A 13,202-nucleotide genomic window follows, 5' to 3' on the forward strand; every position below is an offset into this window, starting at 1 on the left:
CATACGGAGCTCCATCGCAGTCTTTAACACTGGTAGCATGCCGCGACAGCGTGGACGTGAACCGTATGTGCAGTTGACGGACTTTGAGCGAGGGCGTATAGTGGGCATGCGGGAGGCCGGGTGGACGTACCGCCGAATTGCTCAACACGTGGGGCGTGAGGTCTCCACAGTACATCGATGTTGTCGCCAGTGGTCGGCGGAAGGTGCACGTGCCCGTCGACCTGGGACCGGACCGCAGCGACGCACGGATGCACGCCAAGACCGTAGGATCCTACGCAGTGCCGTAGGGGACCGCACCGCCACTTCCCAGCAAATTAGGGACACTGTTGCTCCTGGGGTATCGGCGAGGACCATTCGCAACCGTCTCCATGAAGCTGGGCTACGGTCCCGCACACCGTTAGGCCGTCTTCCGCTCACGCCCCAACATCGTGCAGCCCGCCTCCAGTGGTGTCGCGACAGGCGTGAATGGAGGGACGAATGGAGACGTGTCGTCTTCAGCGATGAGAGTCGCTTCTGCCTTGGTGCCAATGATGGTCGTATGCGTGTTTGGCGCCGTGCAGGTGAGCGCCACAATCAGGACTGCAAACGACCGAGGCACACAGGGCCAACACCCGGCATCATGGTGTGAGGAGCGATCTCCTACACTGGCCGTACACCACTGGTGATCGTCGAGGGGACACTGAATAGTGCACGGTACATCCAAACCGTCATCGAACCCATCGTTCTACCATTCCTAGACCGGCAAGGGAACTTGCTGTTCCAACTGGACAATGCACGTCCGCATGTATCCCGTGCCACCCAACGTGCTCTAGAAGGTGTAAGTCAACTACCCTGGCCAGCAAGATCTCCGGATCTGTCCCCCATTGAGCATGTTTGGGACTGGATGAAGCGTCGTCTCACGCGGTCTGCACGTCCAGTACGAACGCTGGTCCAACTGAGGCGCCAAGTGGAAATGGCATGGCAAGCCGTTCCACAGGACTACATCCAGCATCTCTACGATCGTCTCCATGGGAGAATAGCAGCCTGCATTGCTGCGAAAGGTGGATATACACTGTACTAGTGCCGACATTGTGCATGCTCTGTTGCCTGTGTCTATGTGCCTGTGGTTCTGTCAGTGTGATCATGTGATGTATCTGACCCCAGGAATGTGTCAATAAAGTTTCCCCTTCCTGGGACAATGAATTCACGGTGTTCTTATTTCAATTTCCAGGAGTGTATATTTAAATTTTATAATTCATCGTTTAACATCGAGAGGGAAAAAATTAAATGATAAAAATGTTTATGGAACCAGAGAGATTCGAACCCAAGCTGCAAAATTATGAATCTGTGTGTTCAACCGCTTTCTTTTTCTTTTTTCCAATGTTTTGCCCCTGATCTCGGCTGGGAGGCCGTAACATGTCACTTCTCAAAGTTCATCGTTCAATACTTCACCCACTGGCTCATACGCCACGTATATATCTTGGCAGATCGTTGTACCTTTCTGTGCGGCCCACTCAGGCAAATTATTCTAGGAACTTCAAAGAGCCATCCACCTGTTTTTACCCACAGAGTTTCAAACAGCGGGTAAGCCCCGTCCCATGCCCTTCTGCTGTTCAATTTACATTTAGAGATGTTCTACCTAACTCTTTAAACCTCATACTCTCCTCCACAGATCTGCTGAAAAAGGACCTCTTTAGTAGATCGTCTACAGAAATCACTTTCATACTAAACGAAAGTGACATTTTCCACATTCATTGTATTAATTTTATTTGTTCATGGATAGTTGCAGCCTTCTGGGTTATTCTCAAGTGATTTTGTGGTTCTGTAATAGAAAACTATGCCTTACATATTGACATGCCAGCGTCTTTAAATCAGTGTTTCTTATTCGTTTTGGTTCACCTTCATAAATTCCTAGCTCCAAACCAGCAAGACAACATTTGTGAACCAAAACCAACAGAAAACTCAAATCTGACGTTGACATTTCAAAAGGTAAGGGATGGCTTTCTTTTGCGGAACCACAAAATCACTTGAGAATAGCATACAAAGCTGACACAAGTCGTGAAGAAATAAAATTAAAAGAGCAAAAGAGGAAAATGCCAGCTTCTTTTAGTAAATTCATTGCTGTGGTACCCGCTGTGAGAAGAGAAGAGTTTCAGTACTAAATTTGCGCAGACACTCGCTTTTTATGACTATCTGTAGCCTTCTGACTTACAAGGGTAGTAATCGTGACTAAACTGAAAGTAATAATTTTACGTATATAAATTGAACCGTTTAAATATATTTGAATTTTATAATCAGTTGTTTAGAATCGCGAGGAACGAAATAAAATTTTTTTAAAAAGTTTCTAGCAGCCTGAATCTGACCCAAGTTAACGAACTGCTAGTCAGTGGGCTTCACCCCTCTCCCACGGAGCCTTTACGGTAGCTGCTTCTCAAACTCCCCTAATACGCTAAGCTTGCACAGTACGTTACACGCAGTTTCAAAGAAAAATACTGACCTGATGCTGTGAGCAAAGTAGCACTCATTGTGTCGGATGGGATAAAGTCACATCACAGCAAGTGCTGTCGAAAACAGCTGCGTTCCTTCTCTGAGTTGATCGTAGCATCGCTGACCGTCATTTCAGTAGTCGAGACTGGTTTCTAGTTATCTCAGAGAGAGCGCTACAAAACATGTTTGCATACCAACACGCGGTCGAAGAGAAATTGCTGAAGTTTAAAACAATTTCCAGAAATGGCATAATTTTAGTGTGATTCCCGGCTCTCATTCAAAGAGAAACAGTATGATTTCATTACGATGTTTACAGTATCCTTTAGCATATTAGCACATGATAACTGGCCGCCACTGCATTCAAAACTGCTTGACCAACAAGGTCACCAGATATGAACCCCTGTGGTTTCTGGCTGTGGGGTTACCTGAAGTGCAAGGTTTACCAACGGTACGTTTATCAACTGTAGTCTGAAGACAAGCATAGTGCGGGTGGTAGCCAGCATCCCACCTGAGATGCTGTGGAGTTACCTGAAGTGCAAGGTTTACCAACGGTAGGTTTATCAACTGGATTCTGAAGACACGCGTAGTGCAGGTGGTAGCCAGCATCCCACCTGAGATGCTGTGGGGTTACCTGAAGTGCAAGGTTTACCAACGGTAGATTTATCAACTGGAGTCTGAAGAAGAGCATAGAGCGGGTGGTAGCCAGCATCCCACCTGAGATGCTGTGGGGTTACCTGAAGTGCAACGTTTACCAATGGTAGGTTTATCAATTGGAGTCTGAAGACAAGCATAGTGCAGGTGGTAGCCAGCATCCCACCTGAGATGCTGTGGGGTTACCTGAAGTGCAAGGTTTACCAACGGTAGGTTTATCAACTGGAGTCTGAAGACAAGCATAGTGCGGGTGGTAGCCAGCATCCCACCTGAGATGCTGTGGGGTTACCTGAAGTGCAAGGTTTACCAACGGTAGGTTTATCAACTGGAGTCTGAAGACAAGCATAGTGCGGGTGGTAGCCAGCATCCCACCTGAGATGCTGTGGGGTTACCTGAAGTGCAAGGTTTACCAACGGTAGGTTTCTCAACTGGAGTCTGAAGACAAGCATAGTGCGGGTGGTAGCCAGCATCCCACCTGAGATGCTGTGGGATTACCTGAATTGCAAGGTTTACCAACGGTAGGTTTATCAACTGGAGTCTGAAGACAAGCATAATGCGGGTGGTAGCCAGCATCCCATCTGAGATGCTATGGGGTTACCTGAAGTGCAAGGTTTACCAACGGTAGGTTTATCAACTGGAGTCTGAAGACAAGCATAGTGCGGGTGGTAGCCAGCATCCCACCTGAGATGCTGTGGGGTTACCTGAAGTGCAAGGTTTACCAACGGTAGGTTTATCAACTGGAGTCTGAAGACAAGCATAGTGCAGGTGGTAGCCAGCATCCCACCTGAGATGCTGTGGGGTTACCTGAAGTGCAAGGTTTACCAACGGTAGGTTTATCAACTGGAGTCTGGAGACAAGCATAGTGCGGGTGGCAGCCAGCATCCCACCTGAGATGCTGTGGGGTTACCTGAAGTGCAAGGTTTACCAATGGTAGGCTTATCAACTGGAGTCTGAAGACAAGCATAGTGCGGATGGTAGCCAGCATCCCACCTGAGATGCTGTGGGGTTACCTGAAGTGCAAGGTTTACCAACGGTAGGTTTATCAACGGGAGTCTGAAGACAAGCATAGTGCTGGTGGTAGCCAGCATCCCACCTGAGATGCTGTGGGGTTACCTGAAGTGCAAGGTTTACCAACGGTAGGTTTATCAACTGGAGTCTGAAGACAAGCATAGTGCGGGTGGTAGCCAGTATCCCACCTGAGGTGCTGTGGGGTTACCTGAAGTGCAACGTTTACCAACGGTAGGTTTATCAACTGGATTCTGAAGACACGCGTAGTGCAGGTGGTAGCCAGCATCCCACCTGAGATGCTGTGGGGTTACCTGAAGTGCAAGGTTTCCCAATGGTAGATTTATCAACTGGAGTCTGAAGAAGAGCATAGAGCGGGTGGTAGCCAGCATCCCACCTGAGATGCTGTGGGGTTACCTGAAGTGCAAGGTTTACCAACGGTAGGTTTATCAACTGGAGTCTGAAGACAAGCATAGTGCGGGTGGTAGCCAGCATCCCACCTGAGATGCTGTGGGGTTACCTGAAGTGCAAGGTTTACCAACGGTAGGTTTCTCAACTGGAGTCTGAAGACAAGCATAGTGCGGGTGGTAGCCAGCATCCCACCTGAGATGCTGTGGGATTACCTGAATTGCAAGGTTTACCAACGGTAGGTTTATCAACTGGAGTCTGGAGACAAGCATAGTGCGGGTGGCAGCCAGCATCCCACCTGAGATGCTGTGGGGTTACCTGAAGTGCAAGGTTTACCAATGGTAGGCTTATCAACTGGAGTCTGAAGACAAGCATAGTGCGGATGGTAGCCAGCATCCCACCTGAGATGCTGTGGGGTTACCTGAAGTGCAAGGTTTACCAACGGTAGGTTTATCAACGGGAGTCTGAAGACAAGCATAGTGCTGGTGGTAGCCAGCATCCCACCTGAGATGCTGTGGGGTTACCTGAAGTGCAAGGTTTACCAACGGTAGGTTTATCAACTGGAGTCTGAAGACAAGCATAGTGCGGGTGGTAGCCAGTATCCCACCTGAGGTGCTGTGGGGTTACCTGAAGTGCAACGTTTACCAACGGTAGGTTTATCAACTGGATTCTGAAGACACGCGTAGTGCAGGTGGTAGCCAGCATCCCACCTGAGATGCTGTGGGGTTACCTGAAGTGCAAGGTTTACCAACGGTAGATTTATCAACTGGAGTCTGAAGAAGAGCATAGAGCGGGTGGTAGCCAGCATCCCACCTGAGATGCTGTGGGGTTACCTGAAGTGCAACGTTTACCAATGGTAGGTTTATCAATTGGAGTCAGAAGACAAGCATAGTGCAGGTGGTAGCCAGCATCCCACCTGAGATGCTGTGGGGTTACCTGAAGTGCAAGGTTTACCAACGGTAGGTTTATCAACTGGAGTCTGAAGACAAGCATAGTGCGGGTGGTAGCCAGCATCCCACCTGAGATGCTGTGGGGTTACCTGAAGTGCAAGGTTTACCAACGGTAGGTTTATCAACTGGAGTCTGAAGACAAGCATAGTGCGGGTGGTAGCCAGCATCCCACCTGAGATGCTGTGGGGTTACCTGAAGTGCAAGGTTTACCAACGGTAGGTTTCTCAACTGGAGTCTGAAGACAAGCATAGTGCGGGTGGTAGCCAGCATCCCACCTGAGATGCTGTGGGATTACCTGAATTGCAAGGTTTACCAACGGTAGGTTTATCAACTGGAGTCTGAATACAAGCATAGTGCGGGTGGTAGCCAGCATCCCACCTGAGATGCTGTGGGGTTACCTGAAGTGCAAGGTTTACCAACGGTAGGTTTATTAACTGGAGTCTGAGGACAAGCATAGTGCAGGTGGTAGCCAGCATCCCACCTGAGATGCTGTGGGGTTACCTGAAGTGCAAGGTTTACCAACGGTAGGTTTATCAACTGGAGTCTGAAGACAAGCATAGTGTGGGTGGTAGCCAGCATCCCACCTGAGATGCTGTGGGGTTAATTGAAATGCAAGGTTTACCAACGGTAGGTTTATCAACTGGAGTCTGAAGACAAGCATTGTGCGGGTGGTAGCCAGCATCCCACCTGAGATGCTGTGGGGTTACCTGAAGTGCAAGGTTTACCAACTGTAGGTTTATCATCTGGAGTCTGAAGACAAGCATAGTGTGGGTGGTAGCCAGCATCCCACCTGAGATGCTGTGGGGTTACCTGAAGTGCAAGGTTTACCAACGGTAGGTTTATCAACTGGAGTCTGAAGACAAGCATAGTGCAGGTGGTAGCCAGCATCCCACCTGAGATGCTGTGGGGTTACCTGAAGTGCAAGGTTTACCAACGGTAGGTTTATCAACTGGAGTCTGAAGACAAGCATAGTGCTGGTGGCAGCCAGCATCCCACCTGAGATGCTGTGGGGTTACCTGAAGTGCAAGGTTTACCAACGGTAGGTTTATCAACTGGTGTCTGAAGACACGCGTAGTGCGGGTGGTAGCCAGCATCCCACCTGAGATGCTGTGGGGTTACTTGAAGTGCAAGGTGTACCAACGGTAGGTTTATCAACTGGAGTCTGAAGACAAGCATAGTGCAGGTGGTAGCCAGCATCCCACCTGAGATGCTGTGGGGTTACCTGAAGTGCAAGGTTTACCAACGGTAGGTTTATCAACTAGAGTCTGAAGACAAGCATAGTGTGGGTGGTAGCCAGCATCCCACCTGAGATGCTGTGGGGTTACCTGAAGTGCAAGGTTTACCAACGGTAGGTTTATCAACGGGAGTCTGAAGACAAGCATAGTGCGGGTGGTAGCCAGCATCCTACCTGAGATGTTTTGGACAACAGTAATGTCAAGTGCGGTTCCATGCTGTTGCAGTCACAGATGATGGCAACATTGAGCAACTTTTGTAAACTGGAACTACAACATGGTAGACAGTTAAAAATTGTTACCCTCTCATGTAGAAATTAAAATGTATTTCTTTCAATGGTTTATTCGTTATTTCATCTCAATATGTCCTTAGAAATATTTCCACAAATTTTAATTGTCCTATGATCACTAATCTTCATGAGGGCCCTCTCAAGTAGCGAAAGTTTAATTACATATAGATCAAGAGAAAGCAGAAGAGTTGTTAACTGAGAATTTAAAGTTCATTGTTTAAACTGGAATTTTAAAGAGTACTAGCGGATAGTGCTTGGCAGATTTTTCTTAATTGCCCTGATATTTTCGAGCAATTAAATCTTTTCCAGATTGTATTTTTCACTGACAGTGCTGTGTGCGCTGAATCGAAACTTCCTGGTAGATTAAATCTGTGTGCCTGACCGACACTCGAACTCGGGACATTTTCCTTTCGCGGGTAAGTGCTATATCGAGTGAGCAATCCCACGTTTAGAGCTTTATTGCCGACATTGCCTTATTTCCTACCTTCCAAACTTACATCCTTTCTTCGGTATGTGCTAGTCCAGCAAGATATGCAGAAGAACACCTGTGTGTTTATTCTATTCACGAAACTTTAGATGAATTCGCTCTTTTTCTGTGTAACCTGATTTAAATTCTCACGATAGTCTACAACCATTATGCCTTCTATAACTTGTCCAAAAAAGGGTCAACTAGTCTAGAGGCGCTAGGAGCTAGGACGGGTATCGATAAACTGGTCGGGGATCTGTACTCCTTCAAAGGAACCAAGTGCCTACGCAAGTCTACACTATCTGCCCTCATTTAAACCAAAGTCTGAACCGCTTCCTGAGTGGTAACTATATGTTCCTCTTATTTACTCAATGTAAAGCCTATATTTACCACACTAGGAAAAAATAATAGGACAAACACAGGGACAATATCTAATATTAGCAATACCGCAACAGTCTTCAACATTAGTTAATCTGAACGACGCACCCTCTACACTTGAAGCAAACTGAACACGGGGGCCCAGAAACAGCATTGTGTACATATAACTGGGTGCATACTGGCTTGCTTTCGTATTTACTTTAAACTCCCTCAAATATAAGTCAATTTTCACAAACTGTACCCGAAAACTAGATCTCTGATCTGATCGACCCGATATTTTACAACTCTTGGAATGAGAGCAGTTAGAAAATACAGTTTACTTTCACTCACCACGCTGCACTGATACTGTATTCTGACGCACGACTTTGTCCGTATCAATTGGCTACATCTTGACAACGGTTATTCTGGTGCCGCGATGGTCTGATAGTTATTCTCACTGTAAAATGTCAGAAATACGTCTCAGGATGGTGAGGCGGGCGATGGGTGCGAGGAAGCAATTCCTCGGCAGTCGTAGAATCAGAGGTGCTGTGGTGTCAACAACATATTTTATTCGGCGATTACTCTTACAGCTGCCGAAGGCGACGTCTCGACAGTGAGCGGCGGGGCTCGGCTCAGCAAAACGTGTCGCCGGCGTCAGTTGTACGATTCGCAAACGTATTGAATACGTTCTCACACTTTCACGTAGGATAACAATAACTACAGACAAACACTTTCACAGGGGATGACAGTAATAACAGTAGCTGAAGACAGGTGGGCTACACAGTCCAGGGTGTAGGGGGGGGGGGGGGGTTGACAACAAGAGCTCGTACGGCCATCCTCTACCACTAATATTGAAATCCAGACTAACAAACTGAACATGTAAAGATATGGGAATATGGGATATGGCCTGGGAAACAGAAAAGAAAGAAGACGAAGCTCCTTGAGAAACATCTATGGATTATTAAAACTTTCTTTAGTAGAAATGTCTTAGAAAAGCCCATTGTGTGTAGTGTAAGATACGCAAGTGCAGCTGTATGCCAGCAGTTTGGGTTTTGACGGTACTCTAAATTAATAACAGTTATCTGTTATCATTTGCGATAAATATCAATCGAAAGACGTTAGGAGCCTTGTCTGATATCAAAGATGATAAATCCGTCAACTTCCTGCAATAAAATTATATCCTGTTTCTCCAGATTATCTCATATCTTTTAATTCCACTTTATAATTGTTATAAAGTACACAATGTTATTTTTTAATAGCGCTATCAAACGGAATTAGAAAAAAAAATGCAAATGACACAGCACTTGTCTGGAGCATTTAGGCGTTAAAATTTACAGCGGTACATGATGAAATCCTGTAACCTACTCCTTGTCATTGTATAAAAGTGTTATCTGCCTAACGCATTCTTTCGAAAACGCCGAGTACTATGATTTACACACTGTAATGTAATCAGTGACAGTTTCCAGTGTTGGGGTAACAGTATGAAATAGGAAGCGTTCGCGACGGTGCTGAAATCGTTCTTCACTCTTCAGCATCTACCGCAGCGTCGATAATACGTTCAGTGCTATGTACACGGTCCAATCACATTTACGTGACCAACGCCTATGTTCAGTGTCAACGTGCAGTAAACACTCACAGACGCCAGGTGGCAGCCTTAGGAGTGGAGGGTATACAGGGTGTTACAAAAAGGTACGGCCAAACTTTCAGGAAACATGCCTCACACACAAATAAAGAAAAGATATTATGTGGACATGTGTCCGTAAACGCTTAATTTCCATGTTAGAGCGCATTTTAGTTTCGTCAGTATGTACTGTACTTCCTCGATTGACCGCCAGTTGGCCCAATTGAAGGAAGGTAATGTTGACTTCGGTGCTTGTGTTGACATGCGACTCATTGCTCTACAGTACTAGCATCAAGCTCATCAGTACGTAGCATCAATAGGTTAGTGTTCATCACGAACGTGGTTTTGCAGTCAGTGCAATGTTTCCAAATGCGGAGTTGGCAGATGCCCATTTGATGTATGGATTAGCACGGGGCAATAGCCGTGGCGCGGTACGTTTGTATCGAGACAGATTTCCAGAACGAAGGTGTCCCGACAGGAAGGTGTTCGAAGCAATTGATCGGCGTCTTAGGGAGCACGGAACATTCCAGCCTATGACTCGCGACTGGGGAAGGCCTAGAACGACGAGGACACCTGCAATGGACGAGGCAATTCTTCGTGCAGTTGACGATAACCCTAATGTCAGCGTCAGAGGATTTGCTTGCTGTACAAGGTAACGTTGACCACGTCACTGTGTGGAGAGTGCTACGGGAGAACCAGTTGTTTCCGTACCATGTACAGCGTGTGCAGGCACTATCAGCAGCTGATTGGCCTCCACGGGTACACTTCTGCGAATGGTTCCTCCATTCCAACGTGATCAAATTGTAAATTTTCACAATCAACATGTGTGGGCTGACGAGAATCCGCACGCAATTGTGCAATCACGTCATCAACACAGATTTTCTGTGAACGTTTGGGCAGGCATTGTTGGTGATGTCTTGATTGGGCCCCATGTTCTTCCACCTACGCTCAATGGAGCACGTTATCATGATTTCATACGGGATACTCTACCTGTGCTGCTAGAACATGTGCCTTTACAAGTACGACACAACATGTGGTTCATGCACGATGGAGCTCCTGCACATTTCCGTCGAAGTGTTCGTACGCTTCTCAACAACAGATTCGGTGACCGATGGATTGGTAGAGGCGGACCAATTCCATGGCCTCCACGCTCTCCTTACCTCAACCCTCTTGACTTTCATTTATGGGGGCATTTGAAAGCTCTTGTCTACGCAACCCCGGTACCAAATGTAGAGACTCTTCGTGCTCGTATTGTGGACGGCTGTGATACAATACGCCATTCTCCAGGGCTGCATCAGCGCATCAGGGATTCCATGCGACGGAGGGTGGATGTATGTATCCTCGCTAACGGAGTACATTTTGAACATTTCCTGTAACAAAGTGTTTGAAGTCAGGCTGGTACGTTCTGTTGCTGTGTGTCTCCATTCCATGATTAATGTGATTTGAAGAGAAGTAATAAAATGAGCTCTAACATGGAAAGTAAGCTTTTCCTGACACATGTCCACATAACATATTTTCTTTCTTTGTGTGCGAGGAATGTTTCCTGAAAGTTTGACCCTACCTTTTTGTAACACCCTGTATAAAGTGTGTCGAAGGAAAGGGTGGAGGGGGCAGACGCGGTGCAGTCGTTGTTCGAATGCGTGAACGGAGCGATTTATCTGACATCCAAGAGGGCATGGTCATTGGTTACGGGCAACGTGGACGCATATCCGAAACGGCTGTGTTCGTAAACCGTTCACGTGCCTCCGTGGTTAAAGTACATCGTGCAAGGGAAAATGGCGCTATCGAAAACGGGCGCAGCGGCATCTGTGGTGCACCAAGGGCCAGAGATGATCGAGGTGAACAACAGCTGCGGGGATGTGTACGGGCGAAGAGATGTGCAACTGTTCAGGAACTGACCATCCAGATGAACCAAGAGGCTACCAACAGTGTCTCCTCAACGACTGTTCAGTGAACGCTGCTCCGTTTGGCCCTCTTTTGTAGGCGTCTGGTTCGTACACACTTGCTGACTGCTGTTCATCGGCAACGAAGGCTGGATTTTGCACGCCAGGGCCGCAACTGGACGTCCATTGTGAATGGGGACAGGCGACCTTTTCAGATAAATCAGATTTTATGCTCCATCGGACAGATGACCGTTGGCGTGTACGGTCTGAAAGCAAACACTCTGCTACAATCGTCGGAAGGGTCAATGACAGAGGAGCGTTGTAGTTTCTGGAACGTTTTCGTGGCATTCCCTCGGTGATCACCTCATTGTGGACGGCACGATGGATCAACACAAGTAGGCATCTATCCTTGGGCACCATGTCAGCTCCTACATGCACTTTCTTTTCCCTCGGCACAACTGCATCTACCAGCAGGACAGTGAAACGTGCTACACAGCTCGCAGTGTACTTACGTGATTCGAAGAGCACCAGGATGAGTTTACCGTACTTTCCTGGCCACCAGACTCCTCGGATTTGAACCCAATCTAGAATCTGTGGAACCACCTCGATCGGGCTGTTCGCCCCATGGATCCTCAACCGAAAAATGATTCCACACCCCTGTTGGTACCTCAGTGCCCATTTCCTGCACATTTGGCAGCGGTCCGCGTTGCACAAGACGGTTATTCAGACTTCTGACGCTTTGTCATATTAATGTGACTGAACAGTGTATATCGGTGTTGTAAAACTTGAAGTATGTAGTCCAGTGCCAGATAGAGCCTGAAGTAAGAGAGACATATACACTCATGTTTATAAATTAAGGATAATGCTGTTACATGGTGAAACAACGCTCTGATGGGCGGTTTGCGGGTTTAAATCACCGCGGTACATTTGACCTGTGGTCGTCGCACGGTGGCGCTGGCAGCAGTCCACACACGCAGAGGTGTGTTGGTGCATCTCAGAGTAGGGTGCAGCGAGTAAGTGTGCAGACGTTTTCAGGCGTGCTAATGGTGACTGTGTGTTGAAAATGGCTCAAAGAACATATTTTGATGACGTTATGAGGGGTAGAATACTAGGGCTACTGGAGGCTGGTCAAACACAGCAGGTCGTAGCACGAGCCGTCCGTGTGTCACAAAGTGTGATCTCAAGATTATGACAACGATTCCAGCAGACAGGAAACGTGTCCAGGCGCTACAGTACGGGACGTCCACAGTGTACATCACCACAAGAAGACCGGTATGTCACCATCAGTGCCCGCAGACGGCCGCGGAGCACTGCAGGTAGCCTTGCTCGGGACCTTACCGCAGCCACTGGAACAGTTGTCTCCAGACACACGGTCTACAGACAACTGAACAGACATGGTTTATTCGCCTGGAGATCTGCAAGGTGCATTCCACTGACCCTGGTCACAGGAGAGCCCGTAAACCCTGGTGTCAAGAACACAGTACATAGTCATTGGAACAGTGGCCCCAGGTTATGTTCACGGACGAGTCCAGGTATAGTCTGAACATTGATTCTCGTTGGGTTTTCATCTGAAAGGGACCTGTATGGATGTCGTGGCTTGATGGTGTGGGGTAGGATTATGATTGGTGCACGTACACCCCTGCATGTCTTTGACAGAGGAAGTGTAACAGGTCAGGTGCATCGGGACGTCATTTTGCACCAGTATGTCTGCCTTTTCAGGGGTGCAGTGGGTCCCACCTTCCTCCTGACGAATGATAACGCACGGCCCCACCGAGCTGCCATCGTGGAGGAGTACCTTGAAACAGAAGATATCAGGCGAATGGAATGGCCTGCCTGTTTTCCAGACCTAAACCCCATCGAGCACGTCTGGGAT

This window comes from Schistocerca nitens, chromosome 2, assembly GCF_023898315.1.
Source record: "Schistocerca nitens isolate TAMUIC-IGC-003100 chromosome 2, iqSchNite1.1, whole genome shotgun sequence".
Classification (NCBI taxonomy): domain Eukaryota; kingdom Metazoa; phylum Arthropoda; class Insecta; order Orthoptera; family Acrididae; genus Schistocerca; species Schistocerca nitens.